The sequence below is a fragment of the Gallinula chloropus genome, assembly GCF_964237585.1.
Source record: "Gallinula chloropus genome assembly, contig: HAP1_SCAFFOLD_82, whole genome shotgun sequence".
Classification (NCBI taxonomy): Eukaryota; Metazoa; Chordata; class Aves; order Gruiformes; family Rallidae; genus Gallinula; species Gallinula chloropus.
In genome coordinates, this window is record NW_028168416.1 from 585,655 (window position 1) to 605,299 (window position 19,645).

A 19,645-nucleotide genomic window follows, 5' to 3' on the forward strand; every position below is an offset into this window, starting at 1 on the left:
GAATGTGGGTTCTCTTGATACATACCAAGTACATAAGTAAAATATTCAAGGTAGAAACTGTGCATCAAGATCATTGAGCATAGAAAAGACTGGAAGCTCTCTAGATGAATTTTTCAGCTCATATCAACTTGTATTCGAGGCTTCTTCTGGGGTTCATGTTCTGTTATCTTCTGCATAGAGATTCCATAGCAGTTAAAATATTTTGCTGTTTGTCTAATTCAGACCTGTGCATGTTTGCTCAGCAGCTTCTGGGTGATATAGTGGCTTCTCACTAGTGGGACTTGTGAAACATGGGTTTGGCAACATCCAGACTACTCTGGATTTTGCAATTGAGGTGAGCTTGCTTAAAAATCCATTGCTTTTTTTCTTTTAAAGGAGAGAAGAAAGATGGGCTGGTGTTGCAGCAGTACTTACTATTTTGGCTTGCAGAGGGGAGAGATGGGAACCAGGGCATAGTGTGGGACCGTTTCAGTGGGTGGCATGTGGGGGAAAACAATTAGGTGTTTATTGGTTTGGTTGATGTGGTTTGGCTTGCTTTGTTTGCATCTTTTTAAAAAAAAAAAAAAAAAGTTGGGCTCAACTTCAAGTTGAGTAATGTTTTGAATAAATATATCTTATCAAGAACTGAGTTCTGGAGTTATGTTTGAGTCTGGTTTCCTAGGAAACCAGAATACATATTTCTCTCCATTCACTGTCACAGTTTTGCCAATTTAATCCAAACTTTAGAGAGGAGGAGATACTGTAGACATTGAATTCTTGAATATTTCATAAAAATATGCAGCTGGGAAGAGGGGAGAGAACTTATGATTGCCCCCTTAAGGGAAAAGGTTTAACACAAGTGCAACTTGCGATGGGGATTGCTCTAGGCAGTGCTTTCAGTTAATGAATCCAGTGGTGATGCTCTGCATGGAGCTATAGAAGATAAAAACTCTCTACTGTGCTTGAATTGCTGCCTATGTGATTACTGAAACTTCTTTCAATTAGTGGTTGGTATGTTTCCTCCATGCTGGGTATCCTTTTCCTTCCAATTTCCAATGGTATTTACTAGTGAATCCTAGGTATTGTTACCTAAATAGGTTGATCAGAATTATCACCTCTAAATGTGAGATGCAGTCTGATTCTGGCCTAACACTGCCCAAGAGAGGAAGAAATCACCCCATGGGATTTTTCTGAAGAGCAGAAAAATAAAGTTGTAGAGAATGGTGGGGTATTTTCCCCTGGATTCTGCAACCAAGTGTAGCCTTGTTTTCACAGCACTAAAAAAACTCCTAATGATGTTTGAAGGGGAGTGGATTTGTCTCCAATCCAGACTGGTTTTAGCACTTTTGTTTGCTGGTATAGTGAATGGAAGAAGGGAAGGGGGGTATTGTCTCTTGCAGAAATTTTGGAAGAAAATTAAAATCTGATTTGAAGCTGAAATAAGAGGGTAAGAAATACCTTGATTTCCTCACTCAATGCACATTTAGACAAAAAATTGCATAGTCTTCTGTCTGATACCTTGAATTTTTACTTTGCTTTTTGGGAGCACAGCAAAACTCTAGATGCCTGAAATGGTGGAAGGTGTGTGTGTGTGTGTGTGTCACAAGTTAGCATGCATTTTCTGTTTGAGAGTACCTTACCTCAGAAAAACACATTGTCCATTTTGAATGAGGCTGGAGAGTTCTGTTCTGTACTGGCCAGTCCCATTCCTAAGAAGAGATCAAAAGGTTTTTGGATAGTGACCAAAAACCCATGAGAACGAGTTGCTAGACTGTAGAGAGGTTGGAGCTTACCTAGGAAGAGATGGTTGTAGTGCTTGAGAGTGAGGAATATTGGGAGACACAACTGCCTCAGCTGTGTTTCCAGCTCTTAATGTGTGATACTTGCAGGCTGACACTCTCAAGGTGAGGTGTACGGCTGCTGTATCTATTTTCCACTGGCTTTCCGTAATGATAAAGTAGCTGGCAGGATAAGGTCACTGAGGGATCTGGAGTGTTTTAGTTCAATGGAGCCTGTTTGCACAATCCATTTTTAAAAAAATGATTTTACTTGGGTTTCCAAGCAGTCTGTCAAGGATGACTTCCTGAAACGTACTGCATGGACCACTGAGTCTCAAAAGCTGTGCTTTTAGAAGCACTGACTATACTTAAGTGAATGACTTATTTAATACAAAAAGCATTCCTGCAGATCTTGCTGTGAAATCCAGAGCATTCGCTAGTCACAGTGCTGCTTTTCTGGGGACAGTTGGCTGCACTTAGAAGGTTACTTATCCTGGAGAAGAGAGTTTAGAAATTAAGGGTGAATATTCTCACGTGCAAGGATGTGAAAGTCTCTGACACCTTCAGTATCACCAGGCTGAACAGGGAAGGGAATTACTACTGGGTGTAAGTGTGGAGAGACTTCCGGCTCCTTTCTTCTTTTTCATTTTTCTCTTTTTTTGAAAACCTCTCCATTCTGTTTCCCTCCCAGCTTCATTCCAGATACTGAGAAAAAGATCCATAATAATCAGATCCTACTGTTAAGAATGATTTTATTTAACTTGAAACATTGATTTTAGCTACTATTTTGTCTTCCATTTATGAAGAGGTTGAGAACTGATTATATTGAAATTATATGTGCTCCTTCTGTGTTTCCTGAAGGGACTTGATGTGTATAGCCTTATGCTGGCTTCATGAGTGGTTTAAGCTGCCAGAAGGAGCTGTCTTGCCATTCCCTTCCATGGTGGTGAGGTTTGTGTGCCTGCATAGGTTAGGTGGAACCTAATTTGGGGAGCCTGATTATTTTTCAGTCAGATTTGTTTGAAGTTTTGGAAAGGGGCAGAACTGTCTCCTTTGCAGCAGAAGGGCCTGGTCTGACTTGCTGCATGAGGTGAGGCAGCACCTTTGTGGCCCTGTTTGAGTACCTGGTTAAGTCAGTCTGGAGATTGGTTCCCACTTCACATCTGTGCCCTGTGCAGTATTGTTTCAAGCCAGGTTAGTGTACTGGCTGTAGGTTTAGAAGTCTCCCCTTCCCCAAGGAGGCACCTGCCGCAGGGTGAAGGAAGGGAGTAGGACTGTCCTTTCTGTAGGAACAGGATGGTAATTGGGTTGAATTGTCTTGTCAGTCCATGTTGCTGGACTTAATAAATGATGTGAATTTTCAGTAGCCTCTTGTGTGCGTGTGTGTGTCTGTCATAGAATCACAGCCTGGTTTGGGTTGTAAGGAACCTCAGAGCCCATCCAGTTCCACCCCCTTGCTATGGGCAGGGATGCCCTTCACCAGGCCAGGGTGCCAAAACCCCATCCAACCTGGCCTTGGACACTGCCAGGGAGGAGGCAGCCACAGCTTCTCTGGGCAGCCTGTGCCAGGGCCTCACCATCCTCACAGGGAAGAATTTTTTTCCATCCATCTAATCTCAGTCTGTCTGTCTTCAGATTAAGGCCGTTACGCCTTGTCCTATCACTCGCCCTTGTAAACAGCCCCTCTCCATCTCTCTTGTAGCCCTTTCAGGTACTGGAAAGTCTCCCATGAGCCTTCTCTTCTCCAGGCTGAACAAGCCCAGCTCTCTCAGCCGCTCTTTATAGGAGAGGTGCTCCAGCCCTCTGATCATCGTCATGGGTCTCTACTGGACTTGCTCTGACAGGTCCAGAACTGGACACGGTGCTGCAGATGGGATGTCACCAGAGCAGACCAGAGGGGCAGAATCACCACCCTTGACTTGCTGCTCACTTTTGATGCAGCCCAGGACATGGTTGGCTTTCTGGTCTGTGAGCACACATTGCTGGCTGCGTTGAGGGGTTTGTGTGCTAACACCCCCAGGTCCTTCTCCTCAGGGCTCCTCATTCTTTACCCAGCTCGTAGTTGTACTTGGGATTGTGCCAGCCCATGTGCAGGACCTTGCACTTAGCTTTGTTGAACTTCAGAGTAGCTATAGTTTAGTAAGCAGAAGGAAATTGTTTTATACTGTAGTGGTGATCAGTACTTCAGAGAAACTCCTTTTCTAACAGAAGCTGGGCAGTCACTATATTTGAAATAAATATTTTTGTTTTGTGGTGTGTTTTGTTGGGTTTTTAATTGCAGGGTATTAAAAACAGTGGATTTCTTCCCAGATAACAGTTGTTCTTCCTGTAGCTACCATTTAAAGCTTTGTACTGAGATCTGCAAGCTACTGGCCTATCAATTAAACTCGTACGTCATTATCTGAAAGAAACCTTCCATGGAGGAATGTGCTGTCTCTGACACCAAAGACGTGTGTTTGTGAAGGCCAGCTTTCACCAGGGATTCTGTCCTCCCTTAATTCTAGGTCACCTCTGCTGTTCTGCACTGTGTGCATGAGAGTGTGTGCACATGAATGTATTTGTATCTAATCTTAGAGCTTTGTTCTCTGAAGTGACTGACAGGTTAAAGTTTGAATTTCTGGGTTGCAGAAGAAAGTGGTTTGGGCAATATGGTTTGGGCAATAAGTGACAGAGCAGTTCTTCTAGGAAAGCTGATGGTGTTCGCTGGTCTGCCAAGCTTGATTGCAAATGTGGTTGCATAGGAGGCTCATGAGTTTGCACTGGTGAATCTGAAGAGCAGAAATGCAATTAATAGATAGGATTTTTTTGTTCTGTTTTGATATTTGTTTAGTTGATGGTCTCTCTGGCTGATGTTTTAAGTAGCTGATTATTCACTTAAGACCCTTGTCTCCTCTTAGAGAGGATCTTATGTGTCTTCTGGATGCTGACATACATTCTGATCACCCAAGAGCCATTATTGATGCTGTTTTCAGAAGATATCAGTTACTTGGTTATCCATCCTTTTGGCGCTCAACACTTTCCAGGTTTGGCTCATCCAGAGGTAATTTTGTACCTTTTTTCCTTGTAATAAGTAGTTTGCTATGGAAAAAGCTAGTGATAGTAAACCTTGGTGGTTCAGATTCTGATTTAATTGAAAAGTAGACTGTGATATGTCATCAAATACAGAGTAGAAAAGTTACTCATTATCAAAATTAATAATGAATTCTGAGTATTAGCAGGTAAGTTCTGTAAGAACCTTGATAGTAATATATTTTAAATCTAATTGTTGATCTTTGCAAGAAGTTACAAAATTTTTGCATGCCAAATTTGAAATAAACTGTAGTGTAAGTACCTACTAATACACAGATTGCATTACAAGTATTTAATTTGGCTCAAAAATGAGTAACAATTTATGACATGCAGCATTCTTAATATTTTCCCTCCCTCCCTTTCTTTTGGGTTGCTCTTTGTTCACTGTTCTTCACGTTTCCTTTATTGTTCCATGACAGAAGTAACCTTTATGGAATGAGGAACTTCAGATACTAAGGAGGGAGAAGAAATCTAATTTGTACTTTTTGGAAGCACTTTTATAGTTGAATAAAGAGAACGATTGGCAGCTGATTAAAAAAACTCCTTGGGCAGTGTTAAGGCATTTTACTTTTTTTTAACACTTTGAAAGATTGACAATAGACCCTGCAGCCATTCCCTGTCTCTAGAGCTGTTGTGCAAATGTCTAAAGGACTTCCGAACTGTTACTGCAACCTGTGCTGTGACTGTTTGTTTAGTACAGTTTTGTTGCCTTTCATGAACATGTTTTGGTATATTACTTGTTGAACATGTAAGTTCCTGTTAGGAAATTGTTAGTCAGGGGTCAGTGTGATGTGTGGTAGAAAACAAGCGTGGTACTTATGACACATCTGTTAGACAAGCTGTCGTGTTGGGCTGAGGTAAAAACTCTCCCATTTGTCTAATACAGCCAAAGACCCAAGACTTGGCATAATCTGTGGAAACTGATTGAATAATGTGGTGATCTCATACATGTAATTCCAGTTGATTTTTGTGAGCAAAAGTGAAGTACTTGATAGGTTAAATGCATTTTCTGCATGAAGGAATATTCACCATCTGACATAACTCCTTCTGAATTCCTCCTTTTTTCCCTTTCCTCAGGTTATTCTATATAAGACGTTACCACAAATTTTATAATCCTTATTTTCCATGCATAGTTGACTCTTGGAAAGTTAGTTTGATTACCTGATTTGAAAAAATTTATCTGCACAAGTGAGCTGCAGAGTCCTGGCTTTAGACAGTTTGTAGGCCAATTGGAGGGGAAGCATTTTGGTAAGGAACATTTTCCTACAAGGATCCTTTTTCAAACTTGTCTGACTCTTGAAAAGTTATTTGATCTGCTCAAAACAGAAAACACTTGAATTTATTAAATGCAGTCCTATGGAATATTGCTTTAAACAGAAGGGGTTGGATTATCAAATGGGTACATGAGAGCTTTTTTTAATGCTTGCTTTCTTTAACCTTTTCAAATTCCTGTTGATGGTTGGTTCTTTGGGAAACTTGTTCCAAAACTCTCTAATAAATACTCTTTTTTTGGTTTGCACAAAGATACTTACAGACTATATAGAGTTAGATTTTTCTGTTGCTATTGTTATTACTACATTGATAAAACAATACCACAAAACCGCATATTGTACTAGAAAACTTTAAATGGCACTGTTAAATGTATTTGGCCTCTTGTGATGGAAGTAAAAATGCTTTGGCATTTTTTATAGTGCACAAAACTGTAAGACATCTTTATTTTTAGCTTACATTTATGTTCAGTGACTCTGAAGTACATGTGCTAGAAAGGGTTAATATATTGAATGTTGCGTGTCAGGACGTGATTTTTAATCTGTGTGAGTAGATTTAACTGCTGATAGTTGCATCCTGAAGGGTCTTTACTAGAGTGGCTTACTTTTATCCCACTGGTGTGACCCAGTTGCCTCCCAGTTCTCCTTCTTTCCTTAGAGAGACTCTGAGCTGTTGTGTGAGCGTGAGTCCGTTGTCCGTCTGCGTGAACGAAGGTGGCTTGATGGAGCCTCATTTGCTAATGAAAGAGGCTCTACAAGTAAAGAAGGGGAACCAAACGTGGTCAAGAAGGATAGGCCTGTTCAGAGTCCTGTTTCTTTAGGAGAAGACTTGTAGTGGTGGCCAGAGAAGGTATTGAATTGTTTTTACTCTGTTATTTGCACGCTGTGCAGTTGATTTCTGATCCATTTTCTTTTTGTTTTTTAAATGAAATTCCCCCCCCCCCCCCAAATGTATTTTCTGTATTTCCTTTTGGAATATTGTATCTCAGTTTATGTGATATAATGTAATAAAGATTATTCTTTATTGTGCACTTAGGAAAATTAAAAATAGCACCCTTATAGCTGCACGCCTGTTATTGCTGTTTTAACTTCCTTCTCTGTTTGCTCTGAAGGCCCTGCTGGAGATAATATGGTTTGGGGCGGGTTTTACTTTTCTTCTTTTCTTCTTTAGGTGCACAAAGCATTTAATGGGCAATGGGAAACTCGTGAAGCAGTTTAAACTATCCTTCATCAAGAAACCTTCTTTGTTTTGATTGGCATTATTCCCAGAGATACTTTAGGCTTTTAAGCAGCAACAATGAAAGTTGATGTTTATTTGCAGTTGTGTTTGGAGTTGCCCAATAACAGAAACAAGTATCAGTTACTTCTTCAGAATCCCTTTGGCTTTGAAAAGCTGGTTTTCTTTGTAACCTGAATTCATTTCCAGGCAAGAACTAATTCCCACATGAGATACAAGAATAATAGGGACACTAGCCAGCTAGCCCGGTGGTCAGGGGGTATCTGTAGTCACTTAAAGAAATCTTTGAGTGACTTTGACACTTGGGGAAATGTCTTTAAAAACAAAGCAAACAACCCAAAAAACTTGCCAGGAATAAAAGTGATTTTTGAATAAGGATATGGTATAAAAGTGCTACAAACTCTGTCCAAAGGTGTGCCGACTTTGTTAGGTCACCCGCTCTGGCAAGAATGTGTAAGAAATGACTGTTTCCCTGACGTGTCTAACTCAAGACCTTTCTCTAGGACCACTGGCATTTCTAACACCAGTGCTGTGGGAGCAGCCTGTGCAGTTTGCTCTGTACCCAGATCACAAACGTTCGCTCCACACGCTGAGCTCCTGAGCTCCTGTTTTAATTCTTCCCCCGCCCCCCCCCCCCCCCCCCCCCCCGCCCGCTCCGTTCTGCAGCTCCTGGTGCCCCCGCGCCGAGAAGGGCCCTGGCTGGGTTCGGCCGTTCCCGGCCGGTGGGTTCGGCAATTCCCGGCAGGCTCGGCAATTCCCGGCGGGTTCGTCAAGTCCCGGCGGGTTCGGCGGCCGGTCGCGCGTCGCCGTTGCCCGGGCAGCCGGTCCGGCCAGTCCCGGGCGGGGCCGTTAAACGCTTTCGGACTCCCCGCTCCGTTTCCCGGGACACGCGTCCTGCCCACCCGCCGCTCTCGCTCAGTCGAGCCTTCGGCCATGGCTGAGCCGGTCGGTACTGCGGGAGCGGGAGAGGAGACCGGCCCCGAGCGCCGGGAGAGCGCTGAGCAAAGGGCTCGGTAAGCCCCGGGAGCCTCCGTCCTCTCACCCGCTGAGCCGGGGGGAGGAGACCGGAGGGGGAACCTGCCCAGGGGCCTGGCCACTGGCCGGTCCCACCCACCTGCGTCCCCCGGGCCACGGACCCCGCGGTTTGGGGGCGGGGAGAGAGCCGCCGAAGCCTCGCCCGGGGCTTTCCGAAGGCGAGGGAAGAGGGAAGCGTCCCGCCCAGCCGGAGGAGGGGCCGGCCGGCCGGGAAGCAGGAGGCAGAGCCGGGGGCGGGGGGATGGACACGGCCCAGCCCACCCAGCCCGGTGCTGGCGAGGGAGGCCCCGCCCGCGGGAGGGGGAGCAGCGTGACCGCCCCTGGCCCCGCCCCTTGGGTTCCCTGGGCTCTCCCTCCCCTGACAGGCAGCGGTAGGAGCCCATGGAGGGGCTGCTCCGCAGGGTCGTGGGAGGGGCGGCGGGGCCGTGCCGGGCGTCGCGCAGGATGGGTGCGTTTCCACCGCAGGCTGCCGGGGTCCGTGTACCAATGGCTGCTGGGGGTCCTTGGCGCCCTCCGAGCTGTTTGCGGCCTCGCCGCCGTTCAAGGGGCCGCCCCCCAGGTCAGGGAGCCGCCCCGAGACCGTACGGCCACTGAGAGCCTCGTCCCGTCCCGAGTCCCCGCGGCCTCTCGGGGTGCGGCCTGTGGAACCTGTCCCCCCACTCCCCTCCGAGCCAGCCCGGAGCGCGGCGCCTCGGCCGCCTCTCCTCGGCCTTAGAGCCCAGGGCGGAGCGGAGCTGGGTGTCCCCCCGCCCCGAGAACGCCCCTGGCAAACACACCCCCCTCCCCCCCCCCCCCCCGGCCATCCCCCACCGTTGGCTTTTCCATCTGTGAAGCGGGAGTTTGAAAAGAAACGGGCCCTGGGAGCATGTGTGGGGCAGGAGCAGAGGAGTGGGGTGTGTGTGTGTGTGTGTGTGTGTGTGTGTGTGTGTGTATATGTATGTGTGTGTGTGTGTGTGTGTGTGTGTGTGTGTGTGTGTGTGTGTGTGTGTGTGTGTGTGTGTGTGTGTGTCTCTGCCAGTCTGTCTGTGTGTGTCTGTGTGTGTGTGGGGGGGGGGGGGGGGTCTGTGTCTGTGTCTCTGTCTGCCAGTCTGTCTGTGTGTGTCTGAGGGGATACAGCGGGTGGAGAGGGGTCCCGGCGTTGGGCGTGTGGAGAAACAGGGATGCCTTCCCAGGTGTTAACAGTTGCCAGTATCCCAGAGCTCCCAGTAAGGGATGGTGGATGGTGGCGGGGTTGGAAGGGACCTTAGAGATCCGTCTTGTTCCAGCCCCCATGCTGTGGGCAGCGGTGGCCACCCCATGCCTGTGGCTTCTGTGTCCCTGAGGAGAAGGAGCGTCTTGTGGAGAGAGACACCGGCTGCACCAGTAGTAGTTCCCAGCAGCCGTGCAGAGCGCAGTGCCAGGGCAGGAAGGTGCCTGTGCAGGCGCTGCTGGCTGTCCTGGCACGATGTGAGCGGGAGACCCGGTTTCCCTCAGCGACCCCTCGCTGGGAATGGCGGGCGAAGCGGTGCCAGGGAAGCCGCGTCAGGTGCTTCAGCTGCTCTCCCGCTGCAAAGAGGTTTTCCAGCAGCGCTGGCTGGGACGGGCTGTAAGGTGGAAAAGGTGTTCCCAGGTCCCCTGTGTGAGTCCTTGCACGGAGCTCTCAGAAGGGAATTATCCCGGTGTGGCAGGAGAATTAGCGGTGCCTTGGCTGGGAGAGGTGGGGGATGCTCTGCGGTGGCTCTGTGTGTGTCTGAGATGATCCCGGGGGCTTGGAAGGGGAACTACAGCAATTAGCTTTGGAAGTTTGCTTGTGGGAAGCTCAGCCGTGGTTGTAAATCCCTGTTCTGTGTGTTCTTTCCTCAGCCCTCAGCCACCTGCAGAACATCCTGATGGGCAGGAAGCTCAACAGCTACAAGCAGGTGCCGCCCATGACAGAGGTATTTCACAGCCCTGGTTCTTCTGGGGTTTGGTGTCCCTTGGGAAACTGTGGGGTGTCTGAAACTGCAGAAGGGTGTGCAGCTTGGAATGAATCCCAGTGCTTTGGGTGGGATTAAGGTGGGGTGTGTGGAGGTTTTGCCCTGGCTACAGGCCAAATGCCCACCACGCCGCTTGCTCACTCCCCTTTGTTAGAAATGCCAAAGGTCCCAAGAAAGGACTCGCAGTGACATACTAGTGAAGCAGTAATTTATTATACCTTCCTGCAAGAGAGGGTGACCGAGCAAAGTAGGCACACCTGTGGTCAGAGTTTACAGCATTTTTATACCATATTCCCCTCCGAAATCCCTCCCCTGTTTATCTATGGATTAGGTGTTTCCAACAGGAAAACCTGGTACAGGCTCAACCAAGGCGCCTTCTTCACCTGCTGCATGTCTGGCAGGTTCCTGCTTTCCATTGAAGCCAAATGGGGACCCTCAAATGCTTGCCTTTATCTCACTGCTTAGGCAACTGAATAGTGGGGCTTGATTGGGACTCAGGGCATGTCTTATTTTATTTCTTCTCCAATCCCCATATGTTACACTGATCTGTTTATAACACCACAAAGAACATTGAATCCCCACACAAGAAAGTAAAAGTAAAATACTTCTCAAAATAACAAATGTGAAAAGTTGTTTGAGCCAGGCAAAGTTTGGGAGCCAGGAAGTGAGCTGATTCCAGACTACTTTAAATCCCCAGGGTGTATCATCTTGAGCTACTCGGTAGAGAATCTTTGTTTGCTTCCACATATTATTTAAATCTGTTTCAATTTCTTTTTTCTGACTTATGTATGCACAACAGCTTTGTTATATTACCATGCACACACCTCCTTCTTTGGCCAGCAGCAGATCTGAGGCCATCCGATTGTGTCTAACTACGTTACTGAAGGAGGAAACTTGTAATTGCAATCTATGGACAGCATCACTTGTGTCCCTTTGGAAGAACTCCATGCTAGCAGATATATTAACTACAAAGAGTCCTTTTTCTTGTTGTATCTTTTGTGTTTGATCTGTTAATTTCTGAATGCTGGCATGAATGGACTGAGAGTGGTCAGACAGATTCCTGCAGCACGTGCCACCAGAATCTTGACAGCCGTGTCCGTGAGCCAGGAACAGGAGATCAGTTGCTGCAGGATTCTGTGAGGTGGCAGGTCTCACAGAATCCACATCCGTGGCCAAGTGCCTTAGCTACCTTTGCTGTTGTATTTGTTTGCTTTGCCAGTCAGGAGTGTCAGGAGTGTCTGGGTGTAGGTTACAGCAGCTTCTCTTCTGGTACAGGCAGCCATTATTGTCAGTGATCTTAGGCTGTGGGGAAGTCACTGTTTCACTAATTTTCAGGCATATTTTAAAGACTGTCAAATAGTTCAGTATGTCCCAGAACAAAACTTGAGTCCACCGTGGCTGCAGTTGGAACACTTGACTGATCCTGGTGTCAGGATCCGGTCCTGGTTCCTGCAGGCTTGCTTTCTTCTGGATGCACAGCTTTATCCACTTGGCTGGTCCCCACTTGGTTCCCGTATCTGTAATGACACAGGCAGATCTCCTTCCCCCAGTTAGTACCTGTAACTTCATTTCTTCCTAACACCTGACATTGACTTTCTTTGATCCCTTCCAAACCTCCTTTTAAACCTACTCCATGTTTCACCATTGAAGGTGCCAAACTGTCCTGTGGCAGACTTAAATAGTTCAAAAGAGAAAGAGCTTTGTTTAGTCGAGCAGCTGGGGAGATGTCCTTCCCTCCCCCTTTTTGTTTGTGAAGCAAACGCTTGAGAGTTTGATTCCTCCGTTCCCCCATGGCCTGGCCTGTGGGCGAGTGCGGTGTCCCTGTGACATGGGGAATGCCCCAGAGCTGGCAGGAGGTTTGTGTTGCCTGTGCTGTATATCCTGGGCCACTGTCGGGTCTGATTTCAGGGGGTACCCCAGGTGCTGCTGTGGCAGAGCGCACGTGGCGTTGGACAGGTTTACTAGATCCCCCTTTGTGCAGTAGCCCCACACTGCCAGAGAAAAGGGCTCTAGACAAACACGGACATACTTTTGCCCTCCAAATTCTGGGAGGTGGGTAACATCCATTTGCCAGGCTTCTGGTGGGCCTGTGCCACGAGGACTGACACCAGGGGCAAGGCCACTGGTGAACTGCTGACAGTCCAGGCACGACTGTACAATCCCTTTAGCCTCAGCAACTGACAGGTGGTGTTGTCGCTGAAGCACCCTGGCAGACTGATGAAAGGATTCATGTGATGTCCGAGCCTGTGCACAGCGCTCTGCTGAGGGAGCAGCCCACGCTGGTGCTGCCAACCTGTCTGCTCTCATCGCCTTCTGCCAGACCTTGAGTTAGTGCAGTGTGGCTGCAAATATGGGTATTAAAGTACTGATGCTGTCGGTTAGACAGGAGGAGCCAGAATTCCTTAACCTGTTCAGAGTCCTGTTTCTTTAGGAGAAGACTTGCAGTGGTGGCCAGAGAAGGTACTGAATTGTTTTTACTCTGTTATTTGCATGCTGTGCAGTTGATTTCTGATCCATTTTCTTTTTGTTTTTTAAATTAAATCCCCCCCCCCAAATGTATTTTCTGTATTTCCTTTTGCAATATTGTATCTCAGTTTATGTGATATAATGTAATAAAGATTATTCTTTATTGTGCGCTTAGGAAAATTAAAAATAGCACCCTTATAGCTGCACGCCTGTTATTGCTGTTTTAACTTCCTTCTCTGTTTGCTCTGAAGGCCCTGCTGGAGATAATATGGTTTGGGGCGGGTTTTACTTTTCTTCTTTTCTTCTTTAGGTGCACAAAGCATTTAATGGGCAATGGGAAACTCGTGAAGCAGTTTAAACTATCCTTCATCAAGAAACCTTCTTTGTTTTGATTGGCATTATTCCCAGAGATACTTTAGGCTTTTAAGCAGCAACAATGAAAGTTGATGTTTATTTGCAGTTGTGTTTGGAGTTGCCCAATAACAGAAACAAGTATCAGTTACTCCTTCAGAATCCCTTTGGCTTTGAATAGCTGGTTTTCTTTGGAACCTGAATTCATTTCCAGGCAAGAACTAATTCCCACATGAGATACAAGAATAATAGGGACACTAGCCAGCTAGCCCGGTGGTCAGGGGGTATCTGTAGTCACTTAAAGAAATCTTTGAGTGACTTTGACACTTGGGGAAATGTCTTTAAAAACAAAGCAAACAACCCAAAAAACTTGCCAGGAATAAAAGTGATTTTTGAATAAGGATATGGTATAAAAGTGCTACAAACTCTGTCCAAAGGTGTGCCGACTTTGTTAGGTCACCCGCTCTGGCAAGAATGTGTAAGAAATGACTGTTTCCCTGACGTGTCTAACTCAAGACCTTTCTCTAGGACCACTGGCATTTCTAACACCAGTGCTGTGGGAGCAGCCTGTGCAGTTTGCTCTGTACCCAGATCACAAACGTTCGCTCCACACGCTGAGCTCTTGAGCTCCTGTTTTAATTCTTCCCCCCCCCCCCCCCCCGGCCCCCCCCCCGCTCCGTTCTGCAGCTCCTGGTGCCCCCGCGCCGAGAAGGGCCCTGGCTGGGTTCGGCCGTTCCCGGCCGGTGGGTTCGGCAATTCCCGGTGGGTTCGGTCGTTTCCGGCCGGTGGGTTCGGCAATTCCCGGCAGGCTCGGCAATTCCCGGCCGGTTCGGCAATTTCCGGCGGGTTCGGCGGCCGGTCGCGCGTCGCCGTTGCCCGGGCAGCCGGTCCGGCCAGTCCCGGGCGGGGCCGTTAAACGCTTTCGGACTCCCCGCTCCGTTTCCCGGGACACGCGTCCTGCCCACCCGCCGCTCTCGCTCAGTCGAGCCTTCGGCCATGGCTGAGCCGGTCGGTACTGCGGGAGCGGGAGAGGAGACCGGCCCCGAGCGCCGGGAGCGCGCTGAGCAAAGGGCTCGGTAAGCCCCGGGAGCCTCCGTCCTCTCACCCGCTGAGCCGGGGGGAGGAGACCGGAGGGGGAATCTGCCCAGGGGCCTGGCCACTGGCCGGTCCCACCCACCTGCGTCCCCCGGGCCACGGACCCCGCGGTTTGGGGGGGGAGAGAGAGAGGAGAGAGCCGCCCCTCTGCTCCGGCACCGCCGGGGAGAGCTCAGCAGCTCCCGCAGCGCCCACGCACGGCCCGGGCGACGGCTGCTCGGCGCCGAGCTCCCCGGAGAAGCCCCGCCCGGGGCTTTCCGAAGGCGAGGGAAGAGGGAAGCGTCCCGCCCAGCCGGAGGAGGGGCCGGCCGGCCGGGAAGCAGGAGGCAGAGCCGGGGGAGGGGGGATGGACACGGCCCAGCCCACCCAGCCCGGTGCTGGCGAGGGAGGCCCCGCCCGCGGGAGGGGGAGCAGCGTGACCGCCCCTGGCCCCGCCCCTTGGGTTCCCTGGGCTCTCCCTCCCCTGACAGGCAGCGGTAGGAGCCCATGGAGGGGCTGCTCCGCAGGGTCGTGGGAGGGGCGGCCGGGCTGGGCCGTGCCTGGCGTCGCGCGGGATGGGCGTGTTTCCACTGCAGGCTGCCGGGGTCCGTGTACCAATGGCTGCCGGGGGTCCCCGCCGCTCAAGAGGCCGCCCCAAGACCGTACGGCCACTGAGAGCCTCGTTCCGTCCCGAGTCCCCGCGGCCTCTCGGGGTGCAGCCTGTGGGACCTGTCCCCCCGCTCCCCTCCGAGCCAGCCCGGAGCGCGGCGCCTCGGCCGCCTCTCCTCGGCCTTAGAGCCCAGGGCGGGAGCGGAGCTGGGTGTCCCCCCGCCCCGAGAACGCCCCTGGCAAACACACCCCCCTCCCCCCCCCGCCCCCCCGGCCATCCCCCACCGTTGGCTTTTCCGTCTGTGAAGCGGGAATTTGAAAAGAAACGGGCCCTGGGAGCATGTGTGGGGCAGAAGCAGAGGAGTGTGTGTGTGTGGGGGGTGGGGGTGTCTGTGTCTGTGTCTCTGTCTGCCAGTCTGTCTGTGTGTGTCTGTGTGTGTGTGAGGGGATACAGCGGGTGGAGAGGGGTCCTGGCGTAGGGCGTGTGGAGAAACAGGGATGCCTTCCCAGGTGTTAACAGTTGCCAGTATCTCAGAGCTCCCAGTAAGGGATGGTGGATGGTTGTGGGGTGAGAAAGGACCTTAGAGATCCGTCTTGTTCCAGCCCCCATGCTGTGGGCAGCGGTGGCCACCCCATGCCTGTGGCTTCTGTGTCCCTGAGGAGAAGGAGCGTCTTGTGGAGAGAGACACCGGCTGCACCAGTAGTAGTTCCCAGCAGCCGTGCAGAGCGCAGGGCCAGGGCAGGAAGGTGCCTGTGCAGGCGCTGCTGGCTGTCCTGGCACGATGTGAGCGGGAGACCCGGTTTCCCTCAGCGACCCCTCGCTGGGAATGGCGGGCGAAGCGGTGCCAGGGAAGCCGCGTCAGGTGCTCCAGCTGCTCTCCCGCTGCAAAGAGGTTTTCCAGCAGCGCTGGCTGGGACGGGCTGTAAGGTGGCAAAGGTGTTCCCAGGTCCCCTGTGTGAGTCCTTGCACGGAGCTCTCAGAAGGGAATTATCCCGGTGTGGCAGGAGAATTAGCGGTGCCTTGGCTGGGAGAGGCGGGGGATGCTCTGTGGTGGCTCTGTGTGTGTCTGAGATGATCCTGGGGGCTTGGAAGGGGAACTACAGCAATTAGCTTTGGAAGTTTGCTTGTGGGAAGCTCAGCCGTGGTTGTAAATCCCTGTTCTGTGTGTTCTTTCCTCAGCCCTCAGCCACCTGCAGAACATCCTGATGGGCAGGAAGCTCAACAGCTACAAGCAGGTGCCACCCATGACAGAGGTATTTCACAGCCCTGGTTCTTCTGGGGTTTGGTGTCCCTTGGGAAACTGTGGGGTGTCTGAAACTGCAGAAGGGTGTGCAGCTTGGAATGAATCCCAGTGCTTTGGGTGGGGTTAAGGTGGTGTGTGTGGAGGTTTTGCCCTGGCTACAGGCCAAATGCCCACCACGCCGCTTGCTCACTCCCCTTTGTTAGAAATGCCAAAGGTCCCAAGAAAGGACTCGCAGTGACATACTAGTGAAGCAGTAATTTATTATACCTTCCTGCAAGAGAGGGTGACCGAGCAAAGTAGGCACACCTGTGGTCAGAGTTTACAGCATTTTTATACCATATTCCCCTCCGAAATCCCTCCCCTGTTTATCTATGGATTAGGTGTTTCCAACAGGAAAACCTGGTACAGGCTCAACCAAGGCGCCTTCTTCACCTGCTGCATGTCTGGCAGGTTCCTGCTTTCCATTGAAGCCAAATGGGGACCCTCAAATGCTTGCCTTTATCTCACTGCTTAGGCAGCTGAATAGTGGGGCTTGATTGGGACTCAGGGCACGTCTTATTTTATTTCTTCTCCAATCCCCGTATGTTATACTTGTCTGTTTATAACACCACAAAGAACATGGAATCCCCACACAAGAAAGTAAAAGTAAAATACTTCTCAAAATAACAAATGTGAAAAGTTGTTTGAGCCAGGCAAAGTTTGGGAGCCAGGAAGTGAGCTGATTCCAGACTACTTTAAATCCCCAGGGTGTATCATCTTGAGCTACTCGGTAGAGAATCTTTGTTTGCTTCCACATATTATTTAAATCTGTTTCCATTTCTTTTTTCTGACTTATGTATGCACAACAGCTTTGTTATAATACCATGCACACACCTCCTTCTTTGGCCAGCAGCAGATCTGAGGCCATCCGATTGTGTCTAACTACGTTACTGAAGGAGGAAACTTGTAATTGCAATCTATGGACAGCATCCCTTGTGTCCCTTTGGAAGAACTCCATGCTAGCAGATATATTAACTACAAAGAGTCCTTTTTCTTGTTGTATCTTTTGTGTTTGATCTGTTAATTTCTGAATGCTGGCATGAATGGACTGAGAGTGGTCAGACAGATTCCTGCAGCACGTGCCACCAGAATCTTGACACCCGTGTCTGTGAGCCAGGAACAGGAGATCAGTTGCTGCAGGATTCTGTGAGGTGGCAGGTCTCACAGAATCCACATCCGTGGCCAAGTGCCTTAGCTACCTTTGCTGTTGTATTTGTTTGCTTTGCCAGTCAGGAGTGTCAGGAGTGTCTGGGTGTAGGTTACAGCAGCTTCTCTTCTGGTACAGGCAGCCATTATTGTCAGTGATCTTAGGCTGTGGGGAAGTCACTGTTTCACTAATTTTCAGGCGTATTTTAAAGACTGTCAAATAGTTCAGTATGTCCCAGAACAAAACTTGAGTCCACCGTGGCTGCAGTTGGAACACTTGACTGATCCTGGTGTCAGGATCTGGTCCTGGTTCCTGCAGGCTTGCTTTCTTCTGGATGCACAGCTTTATCCACTTGGCTGGTCCCCACTAGGTTCCCGTATCTGTAATGACACAGGCAGATCTCCTTCCCCCAGTTAGTACCTGTAACTTCATTTCTTCCTAACACCTGACATTGACTTTCTTTGATCCCTTCCAAACCTCCTTTTAAACCTACTCCAGGTTTCACCATTGGAGGTGCCAAACTGTCCTGTGGCAGACTTAAATAGTTCAAAAGAGAAAGAGCTTTGTTTAGTCGAGCAGCTGGGGAGATGTCCTTCCCTCCCCCTTTTTGTTTGTGAAGCAAACGCTTGAGAGTTTGATTCCTCCGTTCCCCCATGGCCTGGCCTGTGGGCGAGTGCGGTGTCCCTGTGACATGGGGAATGCCCCAGAGCTGGCAGGAGGTTTGTGTTGCCTGTGCTGTATATCCTGGGCCACTGTCGGGTCTGATTTCAGGGGGTACCCCAGGTGCTGCTGTGGCAGAGCGCACGTGGCGTTGGACATGTTTACTAGATCCCCCTTTGTGCAGTAGCCCCACACTGCCAGAGAAAAGGGCTCTAGACAAACACGGACATACTTTTGCCCTCCAAATTCTGGGAGGTGGGTAACGTCCATTTGCCAGGCTTCTGGTGGGCCTGTGCCACGAGGACTGACACCAGGGGCAAGGCCACTGGTGAACTGCTGACAGTCCAGGCACGACTGTACAATCCCTTTAGCCTCAGCAACTGACAGGTGGTGTTGTCGCTGAAGCACCCTGGCAGATTGGTGAAAGGATTCATGTGATGTCCGAGCCTGTGCACAGCACTCTGCTGAGGGAGCAGCCCACGCTGGTGCTGCCAACCTGTCTGCTCTCTCATCGCCTTCTGCCAGACCTTGAGTTAGTGCAGTGGGGCTGCAAATATGGGTAATAAAGTACTGATGCTGTCGGTTAGACAGGAGGAGCCAGAATTCCTTAACCTGTTCAGAGTCCTGTTTCTTTAGGAGAAGACTTGCAGTGGTGGCCAGATAAGGTACTGAATTGTTTTTACTCTGTTATTTGCACGCTGTGCAGTTGATTTCTGATCCATTTTCTTTTTGTTTTTTTAAATGAAATCCCCCCCCCAAAATGTATTTTCTGTATTTCCTTTTGGAATATTGTATCTCAGTTTATGTGATATAATGTAATAAAGATTATTCTTTATTGTGCGCTTAGGAAAATTAAAAATAGCACCCTTATAGCTGCACGCCTGTTATTGCTGTTTTAACTTCCTTCTCTGTTTGCTCTGAAGGCCCTGCTGGAGATAATATGGTTTGGGGTGGGTTTTACTTCTTTTCTTTCTTAGGTGCACAAAGCATTTAATGTGCAATGGGAAACTCGTGAAGCAGTTTAAACTATCCTTCATCAAGAAACCTTCTTTGTTTTGATTGGCATTATTCCCAGAGATACTTTAGGCTTTTAAGCAGCAACAATGAAAGTTGATGTTTATTTGCAGTTGTGTTTGGAGTTGCCCAATAACAGAAACAAGTATCAGTTACTCCTTCAGAATCCCTTTGGCTTTGAATAGCTGGTTTTCTTTGGAACCTGAATTCATTTCCAGGCAAGAACTAATTCCCACATGAGATACAAGAATAATAGGGACACTAGCCAGCTAGCCCGGTGGTCAGGGGGTATCTGTAGTCACTTAAAGAAATCTTTGAGTGACTTTGACACTTGGGGAAATGTCTTTAAAAACAAAGCAAACAACCCAAAAAACTTGCCAGGAATAAAAGTGATTTTTGAATAAGGATATGGTATAAAAGTGCTACAAACTCTGTCCAAAGGTGTGCCGACTTTGTTAGGTCACCCGCTCTGGCAAGAATGTGTAAGAAATGACTGTTTCCCTGACGTGTCTAACTCAAGACCTTTCTCTAGGACCACTGGCATTTCTAACACCAGTGCTGTGGGAGCAGCCTGTGCAGTTTGCTCTGTACCCAGATCACAAACGTTCGCTCCACACGCTGAGCTCTTGAGCTCCTGTTTTAATTCTTTCCCCCCCCCGCCCCCCCCCCCCCCCCCCCCCCCCCCCCCCCGCTCCGTTCTGCAGCTCCTGGTGCCCCCGC